Source organism: Periplaneta americana, unplaced genomic scaffold (genome assembly GCF_040183065.1).
Source record: "Periplaneta americana isolate PAMFEO1 unplaced genomic scaffold, P.americana_PAMFEO1_priV1 scaffold_22, whole genome shotgun sequence".
In the NCBI taxonomy this organism is placed as follows: Eukaryota; Metazoa; Arthropoda; class Insecta; order Blattodea; family Blattidae; genus Periplaneta; species Periplaneta americana.
In genome coordinates, this window is record NW_027185503.1 from 1,411,642 (window position 1) to 1,429,250 (window position 17,609).

At 35.2% G+C, this 17,609-nt stretch overlaps 1 protein-coding gene across 26 annotated transcripts in view; it reads right to left on the reverse strand.

Moving 5' to 3' along the window:
• Window positions 1–17,609, reverse strand: part of LOC138693821 (DNA mismatch repair protein Mlh1-like) — a 173,154-nt gene that overhangs the window by 19,008 nt on the left and 136,537 nt on the right. For 25 of the 26 annotated variants that reach the window (XR_011330518.1, XR_011330524.1, XR_011330516.1 and 22 more), the window contains one exon: window positions 5,325–5,479. The gene's annotated coding sequence lies outside the window, so the exon portion shown is untranslated. Of the gene's footprint in view, window positions 1–5,324; window positions 5,480–7,435; window positions 7,507–17,609 lie in introns of all 26 variants that reach the window. The other variant, XM_069817644.1, reaches the window with a different exon arrangement.

The following is a 17,609-nucleotide window of genomic DNA, read 5'->3' on the forward strand; positions in this document are numbered from 1 at the left end:
CAATAAATATTGCCAAGGTATCTTCTTTCTTGTTAAAACTGTCTTTTATTTCTTGGCCGAGGCGTATGACTTGTTCATTGGTAGGGTGTAGTTGTCGAAAGCCTTGGTGATAAAAGATTTTGGGATTCTAAATACCAAGTTAATCTGTTGGAGATCATGGACTCCATGGTTTTTGCTATCATGCTTAACAGTGCTATTGGTCGATAACTTTAACATCATGAGCAGGTTTCCCTTTTTTGTGAATTGGTACAATGATTGCTTTTTTCCAAGCTGCAGGAACTGAGGTGTTCCATGACAAATTGCAAATGGATAAAAGTACAGACTTGGCTTTTTCCCCCAGATGTTTAAAAAATTCGGAATGAATGTTATCGGGGCCAGGAGATTTCTTGGTTTTTAAATTTTGTAAAGCTAGAGTTAATTCTTTGGAAGTAAAATTTTGATGAAATATTTCAGGTTTTGTACTAGTAATATTGTTTTTATTATTTTTATGTAATTCACTTTTGATAAATTTGTCAGTTTTTTTGATATTGGGATGTAATCTGTGAGAGTTTGAGTAGTGTTTAATAACTATGAATGTTAAATAATGTTAAGTATCTTAGAATTGTTGTCAACGTAAAGCTTTGAATATATAATTATAATTGTCAATTATCTTAAGCAACATAATAATTTAATAAAACAGAGTGAAAATTTCAGGTTTACTCAAGAATTTTTATCCTTTTTAATCAAGAATTTTAGCCCCTTTAATTCAAGAATTTTGACTGTCTCTATTTATGATATTTAGTATTTACTTATTTATTTAGTATTTATTTATTTAACCTGGTAGAGATAAGGCCGTCAAGAATAAACTTATATTTTATGGTATAAAGGAAACGAGATTTCCTTAGTAGAATGGTTATCTTATGAATAGGCAGTAAGTTGTTGAATTTGAGGAGAAAATACCTTCCCAGTACAGGCCTACTCTTAATGTTGAACTTTCTCAAAGCTCAATTTTGTGTGCATTTCTTTTTATTGTTGATGTCAATGATTTACCAGCTGCATTCCAGGGAAAATTATTATCTTAGCAGACGACACTACTGTTTTGAAAGTTGTTAATGGTGATTCTGATATGAGTAGCACACTTTTATGGAAATATAGGTTTTAGCATTAGGAGTGACATTGAACCTGAAGTGGCTGTAAGGTTACAAGTTTTCTGGATGGATGCTAATATGATATATATATACAAAATTAAAACTATATAATATGTAATTTATTTCCAAAAAATAGTCTGCCCAGGCATCCTGGGTTGCCAAAAACACAGAATAATGCACATATAAGAATAATAACGATTACAGTGAATAGATGAGTCAAATTGAAATGTGAACTCAGAGCTTAAATTTAAGAATTAATAAATTTGTACATATATTGTAACAATCACACACTAACTGATAGAAAGGGGGGAAATTATGATATTCCGTATAAATGATTTTCCAGAATTGCCACAGACCCTTTAATGCTAGAAGTAATTATTTTTGGAATGATATCATGGATTCCAAATGTTTTGATAGTGTTTACAGTTGATCGTGGGATGGTGCCCCTTACTCCAATCATTAAACCATGTACTTCCCAGGTGCCTTCCATCTGATATTTTTCACGAAAATTCGGAATAGTAGGCTCATAAATATTTTGTTTCTCTTTGTTAACCTCAGATGGTTGGGTCTGACTCATCTCAAATCTAGCAGTTGGGTCCAGTATAAAGGCTTTACTATTAGTCTTGTCTAGAGCCACGATGTCCGCTCTTCTAATTCTGCCGCCTTCAGACCCAAAGCTGTGCACCTCTTCATGGACCTCGAAGGATCTTTTTCTAAGGGCCTGTGCTATTAGTTTTCGGATATTATGAGGGCGTGAATTTCTTAGGAGTTCTCCATGCTGACAGGATCCTAGGACGTGTGCTAAGGTTTCAATCTCGTTGCAGTATCTGCAACGGTAACCGTCCAAGGATCTCCCATGAAGACTTCTCACTGATGCTACATTAGCATTCATCTTAATTGCGTCCCGCCATTCAGAGGAAGACAGATCCTCCTTAGAAAAAATCCATTTATTTCCGGGAGTATATTCTTGAAATATAATAACACCTTTTCCTTTATGAGGAAGCGCACACCATTTATCGTACTCTTGTTTCCTAAGATTTTGTCGTAGTTTATGGACATTGATGTTACTTATATCCAGATCTTCAGGTGGAATTTTTAACTTCCTTGAACAGACTTTCTCTTCTGCTGCTATGTTCCTTGTAGAAACGACAAGAGGATTCGAGGTTCTCAATAATGTGTCGCAAATATTCAGATGCTGTAAATATGCTTCCATTGAGCATTGAAAAGGCTGAGACCTTTATATTTACGTTCTGTGTACAACATCGCGTCGGGCGTGTCTCCTGGCAAACATAAAATTTCCTTCACTGAACTTTTAATTAACTTATCCACATTTTTGAGAAACCGGTCAGAAAGCTGGTGAAGGGGAGCATTTTGAAGAGGATAAACAAGTAACATATTATACAATGAAATATGTTTACCATTTAATAATATTAAATATTTACACAGTACTGTGAAATGTCAACAATTCATCTACAGAATAGAAAGTGTGAGATATTAAGTATTTTTTTTAGTTTTACCTTAAATAATGCAGGATTTTGGTTATGATTCATAATGTCTTCAGAAAGACTATTAAAAATTTTTACTGCCATGTAACATACCAGTACTCCCCTTTCATAGGATTATAAATATGACGATGGTATATGAAAATCATTCTTTCTGCGAGTATATATACTATATATGGCTGGATTAGTTGGAAAATTTTCTTTATTACATAAGAGGAAATTTATTAAGAAGTATATATAAGGCGTTCAGGGCTAAAGTGGATCAAGTCCATGAGACGTAGTTTTGAGATAATAGGACTTAAAGTTGACTTGCTCTAGTGGATTATCTAATTTGACTAGCAATAATTTTATTGCTTCATTCTCAAATTCTAGATTTATAAAACATACATAATATTGTGATGTTAATTGATGCAACGCTCTGTTGACTTGATCCAATATGGCTCAGAACATCGTGAACAAATAATCTGAGCCAAAAGTGACTGGTGTCACCTACCGGCAAATGCTTGGAATTAGGACTTCATCCATTACTCCTCGGAAAAGATCCAACTTCAGATAATCAGAAAACGATTTAAATTCAATTTATGAATATTTGTGACTTGATTCACTTTAGCTCTGAATGCTTCAACTGATTTGTTAAGGTCAGAATCTCTCATTAAAAAAAAAAAAAAGGTCTATATGATTCTCTAGCCTTTGTTCCAAATATTACCTATTCTAATTGCTCTTTTTGGTAATAAGAAAAGGCTATATTTTTACTATCTGCTGAATTTCCCCAAAAAATATTATTCTGTAGGAATGAAAATGGACAAAATATATTGTCTTTAAGATACTGCTGTTGAGAAACTGTTGTAACGATCTAATTGTGAAGAAATATTTAGAAGTACAATATGCTAAAAGTCAAAAGGAGAATAAGAATGGCAAAGGAAGCTTTTAATAGAGAAAGGAGCACCTTCTGCGGATCTCTGGAAGTGAAGTGCTTTGTGTGGAGTGCAGCAGAAACATGTATGGGGGTAGAAACATGGACATTACGATGAAGCGAAGAGAAGCGAATAGAAGCATTTGAAATGTGGATATGGAGAAGGATGGAGCATGTGAAATGGACAGACAGAGTAAGAACCGAAGCTGTGTTGGAAACAGTGAATGAAGAAAGAATGATTCTGGAACTGATCAGAAAGAGGAAAAGAAATTGGCTGGGTCACTGGCTGAGAAGAAACTGCCTACTGAAGGATGTACTGGAAGGAATGGTGAACGGGAGGAGTTCAGAGCAGAAGAAGATATCAGATGACAGACGACATTGAGATATATGGATCATATGAGGAGACAAAGAGAAAGGAAGAAAGTAGGAAGGACTGGAGAATGCTGGGTTTGTACTCGACAAAATATAGACAATTACTCATTAATAGCCAATATACATGATCATGAAATTAGAAATAGTGAACAAATTAATATTCCATATTGTAGATTACATAAAACTAGTATAAATTTTTCTGGCATGGGGATGAAATTACATAATAAGCTTCCCAGTCAATATTATAAGTTACCAACCAATAGTTTCTAAGCTAGATTTTATAATTGGCTTTTAATTAATCCTTTCTACTCTGTAGATGAGTTTCTTAACATAAATTCATACGAAATTGTTTTCTAATAAATAAAGTTATTTACATTTAGTTACAATTATTACATTAGGAGTGAAGTGTTTTCATTAATTTTAGAGTTTCAAAATGTTTTGTGTTTTCATTCTAATTAAACTTTACTGTTTTCAATTATATGTGTATTTTCAAATGTAATCTATGTTTTTTCTCCTCCCTTCTGTATTGTGACGAAGCCTATCACTGTATGTTTAATGACTTAATAAATTGAATTGAAAGACTTGCCCTTGGGCAGAACACTATGAATGAATATGTCAATAATAATCAATCTTCTTAATGTATACAGCTGTTTGCTGACAACATAAAGTCCACTATAGTCCACTGTAGTCTATTCAGTTGTTTTTCACGAGAAATGAGGGGTATTTTGATCGGTGTTCATTATAGACGCCTGTTGCTAGTAGCCAGAGGTGGGGTGTAAATGATTGTGTCAAAAATGATGTGAAAAATAAAATAAGATATGTACGTCGTGAAAGGAGTTATAAGAACAGAGTTTATTCATGCCAGGTCCCAGAGCATGTACTGTATAATGAATGAAACAGGTTTGTTTTCTCTCAAATGTTCAAAAACATAACCTAAAAATCCTAAAAACTGAAATCAATATGGTCTTCCTGCTTACTTACTTACTGGCTTTTAAGGAACCCGGAGGTTCATTGCCGCCCTCACATAAGCCTGCCATTGGTCCCTATCCTGAGCAAGATTAATCCAGTCTCTACCATCATATCCCACCTCCCTCAAATCCATTTTAATATTATCTTCCCATCTACGTCTCGCCCTCCCCAAAGGTCTTTTCCCCTCTGGCCTCCCAACTAACACTCTATATGCATTTCTGGATTCGCCCATACGTGCTACATGCCCTGCCCATCTCAAACATCTGAATTTAATGTTCCTAATTATGTCAGGTGAAGGATATAATGCTTGCAGCTCTGCGTTGTGTAACTTTCTCCATTCTCCTGTAACTTCATCCCTTTTAGCATGGTCTTCCTGCTACCATTTTTAAATATGAGCAAGATATACTATCTGAGCATCAGTTTCACAGTAATTCAACTTACCGACTGGTGTGACAAAATTATTTCCAGGAGGACTGGCTGGTTCAGGCAGTGTGGGGACCTGATACAGCAGCCAATAATGATAACAAGATGGCTCCTCCTTGTAGCCTGCTATGGTGTGTACATAATGTCCATTGGGCCACTCTGTTGCCTCAAAACTGCAAAAAGAATTGTACAGGAAGCTATTTTATGTGTAATCAGTGGTGACATTCTAATTTTCTAACAAAGAGTTCTTTCGCTAATGACCCAAATTTCATAATTTTAATATGAAATATTTATTTATTTAAATCCACAACCAACAGAAGCAGGCTTCCAATTACAGGTGGCTTACACAGATACATACACAAAATACATACCGTAAAGTGGGGTGACTTTGAACGCTGAGGTGACTTTGAACAGTAATTTAGCTCCTTTCTAAATTAAATTCTGTACCCAATTGCGAAAAAACTGTTTAAGTTGTCAATAAATTAGTTCAGTTTTTTCGAAATAGGGTACAGCATTTAATTTAGAAGGGCGCTAAATTACTGTTCAAAGTCACCTCGGCGTTCAAAGTCACCCCACTTTACGGTAATAAGAAAAAAAAAACAAACAAACAACACAAACGAAAGAAAGAAAATATTCATAACGGTAATAGATGCTAGAATATAGTATTGCAGTTAATATAGTGCCAAATGTCAATATAATGATGCTAAATTATTTAAAAACTAGAGTAAAAACATTATAATACACTTCTTCATAATTTAAATATCTAAGAAAATACAATTCTTTTTAATATTGTATGAAATTTTTCAACTGCTAAACTGAAATCTAATTGAGAATCACAGTTTAAAGACAGAGAGTTGTAAGTATTACACATAACAAACAAGGGAGAGTTCTTGAAGTAAACAGTTCTAGGAATGGGAATAACAAAAAGTTGCCTATGACGTAATTCTGTTTTTTTTACATTGAACTGAAGGAATTTAAGAAAGTCACAGTTATTCAATATACCATTAACAGTCTTATAGAGTAAAATTTGACTATTTATTAATCGTCGAGATGTTAAAGTTTTATAATTAAATTAAAAAAGTAACTGATTATATGAAATTTGCTTGTCATAAGACGACACATGATGTTTTTTAAAATATAAATAAAGTAAAAATATTTTCTGTATCCTTTCTATTTGCATCTGATGGCACTGTAACTGAGGTGACCATATTACAGATGCATACTCTAGCTTACTCCTAACTAGAGTTTTATATAGAGTATCAATAGTATTTATGTTTTTTAATTCTTTTCTATTTCTGATTATAAATCCTAATTTTCTATATGCATCAATTACTACGTGATTTAAGTGCATTTTAAAACATACGTTGTGTGTAAAATAAATACCCAAATCCTTAAATGATATAACTTCACACCATTAATTTCATACGAATTTTGAGCAACTGTCTTATTTTTAGAATACGTCATAAAGCAACATTTATTAAGATTTAACAGAAGAAAATTATCGATACTCCATATAGTCTGTCCAAATCATGCTGTAGGTCAAAAACGTCTTGTTGTTTGTCAATGACTTTATACAATTTAACATCATATGTTAAGTAAGGAAACAATAAGCAACTATAAATAAAGAGAAACTGCACAGCAACATGCTATTGAAGAATTATGTGTAGAGTTATTTAAAAACTCACAAATGTTGAGAGAAGAGAAATATAGAATATGTGCAACATCAACTAGCTTTGAATATCTGACCACCAGTGGCGGTTTCTCGGGGGAGGGAAGGGAGGAACGTCCTCCTCACATTTTTCTTCTTTTGAAAGTAAATACTAAATGAAATATCTGCCTTGAAATTCGAAGAAGATTCGATAATTTTTAAGTTCACAGCTATAAGAAAACCTCGCTCGATTGATTGAGTTTTAAACGACGCGCAATCATGTGCTACTAGAAAACTGTGAGAAAGATGTGAGATTGTTTGTGTGGAGGAAAGCCAATCCATTCCTCCTTTACTGCAGTTAGCACACATAGACAACAGCGCACTAGCGGCGAGAGACAGAAGCAGAGTTTTAAAACAAGTAAATGAACGGAGAGGGAGGAGATCCTCCTCTGAATCAGTCATGGGCGGGAAATATACAAACCGACTGGTCGTGCAGCAAGCTCGCTACCACTGCCATCTAACGATGCTGCATTCAACCAGACTATAACACATCTAGGAGGAGGCACAATAAAAATAGTTTTAACGTAAAGCTATGAAAGACATCATGTAAACTTTTTTTTTTTTAATTATAAAAGGAAACATATTATTCATTGCACTTTATATAACCTACTATTCATGGTGTGAAACTTTCGAGAATATCTGAAAGTTGAAGTTAGATTTATATAAAACAAGGAGGAAGTAGTTAGTTCTAAGTTAGTATCCCAGATCCCCTGAAATTCACTTCCATTCATTGTCTACTAGACAGGACAACAGCCAAGTTGTCAGTTTTGTACAAATATATTTGAAATTGAAAGTACTCCAAATTACATTATTTTTAACATAAAAAAATTAATCGGTCACCTGCAGCTTTGAACAATAATGATAGTATGACCACAGCGGTATGACTTTACAAGAACTGATATTCTTCAAAAGCATGTGATACTGAACTTGTAAAATGTACATGTGGCAACACAGACCACGTGAGTGGGTGCAGTGTTCTCACTTTCCTAACAGATTATTTCCCATTCCCACTTCCGTAAAACAGTTCTGGTTGTGTGTTAGTAGCTATAGTCTCTTCCAACACGTGTGATGCTGTAGTGTGCGCGAAAAATGCTACGAGTTTATGAATTTCCTTGTAATTGTTAATTTGTACAATTATCCAACAATGAATGGAAGTGAAAACATATTTTGGACAATTTAGGAAAATCAGCTTACAAGAACAGATTATTGCTATACAAAAGAGAAGGCCAACTCTAACACTACCTGGTCTTACATGTATGCATTTAGGCTAATTTATAGCATGTTTCTCTCAAGAATGTGTCATTTTGCGCTGTTAACTTCTTTCCTCCTCTTAAGAAATATGCAGGAGCTGACACTGCTGACCACACTGACAAATTGTTTGAAACATCTGAAAATGATCTACACATGCACTTACACCCTCTAACTTTTCACTTTCCGAAACACCAACCACTCTATCATCTATTTTACATTTTTCAGTGTCAGAAAATCAATATCCCGAATTTAAAAGAAAACTTACAAATTAAACCAAACCCTTTAACTCTATTAAATATAGAATATAATCTAAATTTAACAGAAGAAATACTGAAATCAGAAGTAAACACTGAAATGCTGAAACAATTGTTTTTAGAGACAATTAATATTAGGTACCCTCCACAAAACTGGCTTCATTTATACACCGACGGATCCTTGATCTCCAGAGAACAAGGTGCCGGTGCAGGTGTTACGTGCTGTCTCTTCTCACTTTATAGATCTCTTGGATATGGAACAACAAGTTTTGATGGTGAAATCATTGCAATAAATGAATGTCTCAGGAATCTTCTATGCCACATCAATAAATTTAAGAATGCAGTTATATTGTCAGACTCCAAAGCAGCTATTCTATCAATCGTCTCTAAACACACACCTTCACCTCAAACAGCAGAAATAACTAAAATGCTCTCTCTATTAATATCACTCAATAAAAGAATTGTATTCCAATGGATACCATCCCATTGTGGAATCCTGGGAAACGAGAATGTGGATGCTTTAGCAAAGAAGGGCAGCACTGCTATTTACAGACCTGTTACTAAATCTACATATTACTCTGTGAAAAAAATTTATTAAATCTACATACTTAGACTTCAAAATGGCTTTAGAAAAGGCAGATCATGTGTAGATCCATTATTTAGTATCAAACTATTGTTGGAAAAAAGAAGAGAATTTAATTTAGAAACCCATATAGCTTTTATTGATTTTGTGAAAGCTTTTGATAAAGTCCGAAGAGACCTTTTATTCGACATATTACAAGAAAAAAATATTCCAAATTTGCTATTCCAAAATATAATAGAAATCTACACAGACAGCAAAATAAGTGTCAAAATAAATAACTGTATATCCGAAAGAAAATTAGTTAATAATGGAGTTCGACAAGGTTGTCCACTATCACCAACTTTATTTAATATTTATATAAATGAAATTATTTTAAAATGGAACCAAATCTACACATCAGGAATCAAAATAACCAGTGCTTTAACATTAAATACCTTACTCTATGCCAATGATCAAGTCATAATTTCCAATTCAGAGGATAATTTACAAAGAGAATTGTATACATTAAATAAAATATTAAAAGATTTTGGGATGGAAATTTCAGCACAAAAATCAAAAGTAATGGCATTTTTAGGACAAGACCCAGTCAGAAGTAAGATAACACACAATAACCAATGCCTCGAACAAGTGCAAAATTTCAATTATCTGGGTTGTGAAATATCTTATCAAAACGAAAACGATGTGAACAAGAAAATTACCAAATTTACACAAATTCTAGGAATAATAAACAATACATTAAAAGCTAAATTAGTACAAAAATCTACAAGAATAAAAATATATAATACACTAGCATTACCCACCCTTCTATACGGAAGCGAGATTTGGACATTAAAGAAAAAAGACATGAACAGAATCAAAGCAACGGAAATGAAATTTTTCAGGAGGACAGCAGGATATACTCTTTTAGACCGAAAAAGGAATGAAGAAATTTTAGAACAATTAGAAGTAGAGTCAGTAGAAGAAAAAATCAGCAGATACAAATTCAATTGGCTAGATCATGTAAGAAGAATGGAAAATTCAAGAATCCCAAAAATTATGATGCAATATAAACCTAGAGGACATCGTCGACCAGGAAGACCGTTAAGAAGACTGCTAGATGGGGCCGAAACAGGTCTACAGAGGCCTAATTCGTGAAGGATGATGATGATGATGACTTAGACTTCAACAAACAAAATTTGATAACACAATCCCAAGGGAAAAAATGGAACTCTCTGCATCAAAATCCACAGTTAATTCCCGATTTACCACGAAAATCGTCTGTAGCTGCATTTAGATTGGCAACAGGCCATAACTGTTTGGCCAAACACCTGCATAGAATTGGAATATATCAGTCCCCTAACTGCCCATTGTGCAACTCAAACCAAGAAATGGATTCGGAACACCTCAAAATCTGTGCTTCAGTGGCTAGTCATGATAATATCTTTGAAAAATATTGGAGTGCAAGAGGTCAAATGACTTTATTGTCAAACGCCTGGCATTAGAAAACAACAACTTTTTTCAGTGTTATTGCTACCTCCACTACTGAAAAAAAACTTGATCAATGTTTTGACGTTTCATTGCACTACAGCACTACACTGATTGCTCTCTGCAAATAAGAGAAAAGAGATTCAGACATAAGATTCAGTATTGCCACTGCCATACTCATAATAAAAAAAGAATTTATTTCATAAAAATGGAATTAAAAATTGGAGGACAAGTGTAAAAACAGGAAAATTAAGTACCGTCATTTCCCATAATTATGATCCTGGGAACACAACTATGGTACATGATACAACTATTCAAAGAACATTGTAGAAGTAATATAGACCGTTTGTAGATAGCTGCAGTGACCTGACTTCAAACTACAGTACAGAAAAAACATAGATAAATGAGGTACTACGTTATGAAGTACAAAATTTGAATGGACCATAGTTGTGTTCCAGGACTATAGTTATGGGATGACGGTATCTTATTTATGTACTTAATAGTGTATAGGGTCTTTCATAAGTAACGAGTCTATCGAAAAATTAATTATTTTGGATAATTTTTTGAAATGATGTTCATCCTCACGAGAAAAACCCTTCCCTGTGCCGTACAGTCGATTTGGAAACAAACACCCCCTCCCCTCGCTGCCAGAGCTATTAAATGAAAGAATGGTTAGTGTTTTAAACCTTGATTAAAACACAGAAATGTAAAACCAGTTTCAATTGTTGACAAATTATGGTGTACAATTTTCAAACTATCTTCCATTCACTGAATGCACAAATGTAAGCGACGTATCAACTCTTCATGGACTCTGGTGAGCATGTCATGCATAACCATTTGTATTGTGTGTTCAATTCGTTCCACTAATTCAAGAATGGTGCATGGCTTAGTCGCATAGATAGATCCTTGATGAATCCCCAGAAAAAGAAGTCCAAGGCAGTTAAATCAGGTGATCACGGAGGCCAACAGATTGAGCATGTTCAGCTGATCCACCTGCCTGGAAACACTTCGTCTACAGAGTAAATGCTTAATTTGAGTGGCGGCGGGGGAGGGGGAGTTTGTTTTCAAATCGACTGTACGGCACCGGGAAGGGTTCTTTCTCATGAGGATGAACATCATTTCAAAAAATTATCCAAAACAGTTGATTTTTCGATAGACTCGTTACTTATGAAAGACTCTGTATTTTGTAGTAGAAAGTCTATATATTTTTTAAGTTATGTTTTTGATAAAGAGGAAGAGTGCATTAACGTGCATATTGTCGAGTGTTTACACTTTGCTATATTCTTTTATACAGATCAATTTCTGCATTTTGTTATGTGGTATCTGTCGCAATGTGATTCACATGAAGAACACACACAGTCATCATCAGGTGTATGGTAGCAGGTTGTCTTGCATATTTTGTGGAGGTAACCATGAACTGCAAAGCTTATAAGTGTATGTCAAAGATCTTAATTTGGTTGTGTCCATACTCTATCCATCATAGCATCTGTGCAGTAGAAGTTAGACCATATCTCTTCTCTTTTCAGGCGTCTTCCTAGTAGACTAGTGGCTTGTGCAGCAAATACTGCAAACTAAGTTCATTAGAAGTTCAAATTAAAATTTTTCAAATTTATTTCCAATGAGGAATACCAGACATTTTGGTAGTTATTTGCTTCCATATGCTTCTGAAGGTTTTCTTTTTGCTAAATACTTTTTATTGAACCTATACATCTTCAGTTCCTGAGTTTCAATGTGAAAATACAAGTAACAATCAGGATGATCAGTCCGTTTTTCATGTGGGAGTGAAGCAGTAGCTATTTCGGGTTATTGTGGATTGTAGGTGAGAGTTAAGAAAATATCAGGTTTGCCTTGCTTTCCAACAATAGACATAGCATCTTGGTATAGCTGCTGCATGTTTCGTTAACTATCTTGAAATGTAGAGGGTAGAATCATTTTATTCTACTAAGAGATCTTGCTAAAGTGATCGGGACACTACAACATTTTGTAGGCCTCTTATTTTATCAGTAAGTAATACCTTTAGTCTTTCCTTAGACATTATAACTTTTGTGCTTCCTCCAGACAATACTGAAGAGAATCACACATATAAATATCTATATCACTTACTTACAAATAGCTTTTAAGGAACCCGCAGGTTCATTGCCACCCTCACATAAGCCCACTATAGGTTCCTATCCTGAGCAAGATTAATTCAGTCTCTACCATCATATCCCACCTCTCTCAAATCCATTTTAATATTATCCTTCCATCTACGCCTGCCTCCCTCAAGGTCTTTTCCCATCAGGTCTTCCAACTAACACTCCATATCCATTTCTAGATTAACCCATGCATGCTACATGCCATCTCAAACATCTGGATTTAATGTTCCTAATTATGTTAGATGAAGAATACAATGCATGTAGTTCTGCATTGTGTAACTTTCTGCATTCTCCTATTTCATTTTAATGGTAATAATGTCATCAAACATTCTTAAGTTTTGTAGTTTTTAATATCCAATACACAGACAGCTGTACTCAGAAAATTACACACCAGAGAATCTGACCTGTAAATTCTTTTTAGCTAGTCTTCAAGCTTTCAGTAACCAATATTAGAGAAACGTTCTGAAAAAGTTACACAAATGAAGGTCAACATATTTATGATGTCAGAGAATCTGAGCCATCTGAACTCTAAATATGTCAGCAATCCTACAGGTCGTAGCCTTCGTGTGATATTGTTTATTGTAGTGTGTTTGTGTTTTGTTTTATTCTGAAAAGCCATTATTTCTCAAAACTGACGACAGATGGATTTTGGAAAATAGGAAAATGATGTAGGAAAATTGACATTTCACTGAAAACAATTATTTTTCTGAAAAACTTTGGATTTCAAACTTCAAAATGAGGGATCATTTATTAAAATCCGTTCAGCCATTTTCCCATAATTTCCATTACCAGTTCAAATTATATATATAGATGGTCTGATGAGTGGATGGTAGAGGATGGTGAGAGTCGCATCCTGAGGTCTTCAAGTATAAAAGTTTCCTTGGCCAGTTCATAAATCGCTGGGAAAGTGTAGCCTACATTTAGAGAAACCAAGGTTTCACTTTCTCAACTGTGATTAGGTCTTTGAGACTTAGTTTATACCAATTAATTCTAGTCCATACCTCATTATCAGTATAGGGACAATTTTGCAGTAGAAAAGTACCGTGACAGTGTACAATGAGAGCACAGTGATGGTCTTTATTTCGAACATAGCTTTTGTTGCAACTGCAGTTCTGTCCTGTATATGAATGCAGTATGACGTTGTTGTTGGTTGTAGGGTGATCCCTAAGCACTTGAAGGAGTTGACAATCTGAAGTTGTTGACACTACGCATTATTGAGTCCTCTTTTGCAAGTCGGCCTTCTCTTCTAAAGACCATCTGGACTGTATTTCTTTCATTCATGCATAAATTAATTTTGCCTGCCCATTCTGTCAAAGCATTCAAAGCTCTTTAAAGATTTTGTTTATGTGGCAATACAAGATCCATATCATCTGCATACATAAGCAAAGTTGTTCTCTCCGAATTTCGCTAAATTATGTTTTTGAACACTACATTTCATTCTCCATTTTGAATCTTGCGTACACCACTTTTAACACTTGAATATAATTAACTGATGAACTAGTGGACTTACTCGTGTTAAATATGAAATATCTGTCTGGCTTATAGCTGTTTCAGTACTTCACGCACCATCATCAGAGCCTACTAGATCGCCGCGTCATCTCGAACTTCTCTGCCTGTTAGGAGGGTGTGTTTTATTGTTGGAAGGTGTTGAATTGAGGTGTCGAATAGTGTTTGTGTACTGAAATTGATCTGTGTGTTGAGGATTTGATCGGGGTGTGTTTTAGTGTGTTTGTATATTTCATATTGTTCCAGTGTGTTGAGTTTTTGGTTCTTGGGTTGTGTGTGTAGGATTTCCATGTCCGTATTTATGTTATTGTATGTATGGTTAGTATTGGTTATGTGATCGGCGTATGTAGATGTATTGTGTTCTCTGGTTATAGCTTTAATGTGTTCTTTGTAGCGTGTTTGGAATGATCTGCCTGTCTGTCCTATGTAGAACTTGTCGCAACTATTACATTTTAGTTTGTATACACCTGTGTGGTCGTATTTATTTGTTTGTGTTTTTAGTGTGTTGAGATGTCTCTGTAGTGTGTTTTCTGTTCTGTATGTTATGTTGTATTTCTGTTTTCTGAATGAAGATGTGATCTTATGTGTGCTTTTGTTTTCATATGTTAGTGTGATGTATTTCTTGTGTTCTTGTGTTTGTGTTGTGTTTTGTGTATTTTTGTGTTTGTTAAGTTTTTGTTTTGTCTTCCTTACGATATTGTCTATTATATTTGGATTGTATCCGTTTTCTTGTGCTATGTATTTGATTGTGTTCACTTCTTCATTGTAGTGTTGTTGGCTCATGGGTATGTTGAGTAATCTGTGTACCATTGTCCTGAATGCAGCATGTTTGTGTTGTGTGGGGTGGTTAGATGTGTTGTGTATGTGTGTGGTGGTGGTGGTTGGTTTTCTGTATATTTTGAAGGTGTGTTTGTTGTCGATTTCTGTTATGGTGATGTCTAGGAAATTTATGGAGTTGTTGTTTTCAAGTTCTAGTGTGTATTGAAGTTTTGGGTGTAATTTGTTTATGTATTGGTGTAGTTTGTGTATTTGTCTTTTGTTTCCTTTGTATAGTATGAGTATATCGTCTACATATCTGTGCCAGTATATTATGTTGTCTGCATACTTGTTGTGTTCATTGTTGAGTATGTATGTTTGTTCTATGTTGTGTAAAAATATCTCTGCTAGTATGCTGGATATGGGTGATCCCATTGGCAATCCTTCTGTTTGGGTGTAGTATTTGTTGTTGTGTGTGAAATAGTTTTGCTTTGTTATGATGTCTGTGATTTCGATGATTTCTTCAATGTATTCTTGTGGTGTGTTGTTATCTGTGAGCATTTGTTTTAGTATCTGTAATGTGTCTTGTATTGGTATATTAGTGTATAAGTTGGTGATATCGAATGATGCTAGTGTTGCACAGTGTGGTATGTGTTGTTGTTTTGTTTTGTTGACGAGGTCTATAGTGTTCTTTATTGTTGTCCTCTGAATTTTATGTTGTTTCTGATGATTTTGTCCATGTGTGTGGCTAGTTTGTGTGCTGGTGCCTGTCTGTAGTTGATTAGGGGTCTGATAGGTACACAGTATTCGACTCGACAATTCAACACCTTCCAACAATAAAACACACCCTCCTAACAGGCAGAGAAGTTAGAGATGACGCCGCGATCTAGTAGGCTCTGATGATGGTGCGTGAAGCACTGAAACAGCTGTAAGCCGGACAGATATTTCATATTTAACACGAGTAAGTCCACTAGTTCATCAATTAATTACATTTCATTGTTCTATATGCGCTATTAGCATTGAAGCGGAAGGGGTAGAGGACTGTCGACGTAATTGCAGATGGGTTTCAAGGTTGTAGGCATAATTATCATATTCTTGTTCTGATTGTTTGCATACTTAGTCGAGAAATAACAATAATAATAATAATAATATGATCACTTCGAGCTATATTGTCGTTTATTTTTGCATTATGTTTACTGCAGTATTAAACGCTGGGGAATTTCTTGTCGAATTAATGTTTTTCATTTCTGTAAAGAAGCTTACATTTTCACTTAAAAAAATTAACAACTGGTTCTATGAACTGTGACAAATTTAACAAGCAGTTCAGGCAAACCAGCTGAATGACATAACTGTGTGTCATCCATCTTGTAACCCTTAAAATAAAATACAGTTCATAAGTATAGCAAGGTCCACAACAATGTGACCTAAAGGGACCAAAGTTGAAATTATGCTTCCGAATTGCTAACTTTACTTTTCTCACTTTCTCTTTAAGGTCTTCAACATTTTTTTTTTTTTTTTTTTTTTTAACCTTCCAGTGGTTCCACACGGACTATCGCTTCACTGAGAACTATTAATATGGTTTTCCCGCGTACCTGTCATCCCAGTTTCTTCCCTATTTTCAAAGCTTTCAACAAAAGACTTCTCAGTATTGCCACAAATTTTAAGCTCTGAACTCGCATTTGCTTATCAGTTCTCAACAGTTGAGGAACAATGAACTATTGAAGAAATTTATAATATAATTTACTAACTTACTATCACAGAAATCTAATAAAACAAATCTAATAGACATGAATATCGTACTCCAAGACAAAAATCTACTTATATGAATTGAGGCTTTCTCGGAGTTTGATATAGAATAACTCTTCTCGGGTTCTCAGCCAGGTGAGTTGGAGATTAACTTCCAAGCTTTCGACGGCTAGCTCTGCCATCTTCTTCAGGGAACGAAGTGATGTGGGACCATGTCTGGCCAGTATATATGCAGAAGTAGGGCTTCCCGCTGCGGGCCAATCAGGAGCTAGTTCCTAGTCCCGACCACCAGGTGAATTCCGGTTGGTGGAAGCGGCAGCCAATCAGGAACTACTTGCTGGTCCTGACTGTCTGCCGTGTGCTGGTGGTCTAAGCGTATTGATGGCAGGTTTCAATGCTGTACTCAGCTGTAGACCCCTGTCTCTGTTGAAATTACTGCCATCTAGCTGGATTTCGATGGCTCCCTTCTGAGATCCATCACCTACATAAGACGTTCCAACAGAACAACTTCGGCAACAGGGAAATCGGCTCGGCCCTCTGAAGGGCCTTTTCGGACAAACCACCTGCCGAGGAACAAGAGGAGATGAAGGGCATGGCATACATCCCATTCTATGGCCCATCTCGGGCAAGTCTGGCAGACTGCTAAGAAAACACGGGATTAAGACCATCCATAAGCCTCCCACAAAGATCCAGAACTTGCTGAGACCAGTTAAGGACGACCTTGGTCTTAGGACACCTGGTGTCTACAGAATACCTTGTGAGTGTGGGAAACGCTACATCGGGCAGACGGGACGAACAATTATAGAACGCTGCAAGGAACATCAATGCTGCATAAGACTATATTACCCTGATAAGTCTGCAGTAGCCCAACACAGCCTAGAAACTGGTCACAAGATAGAT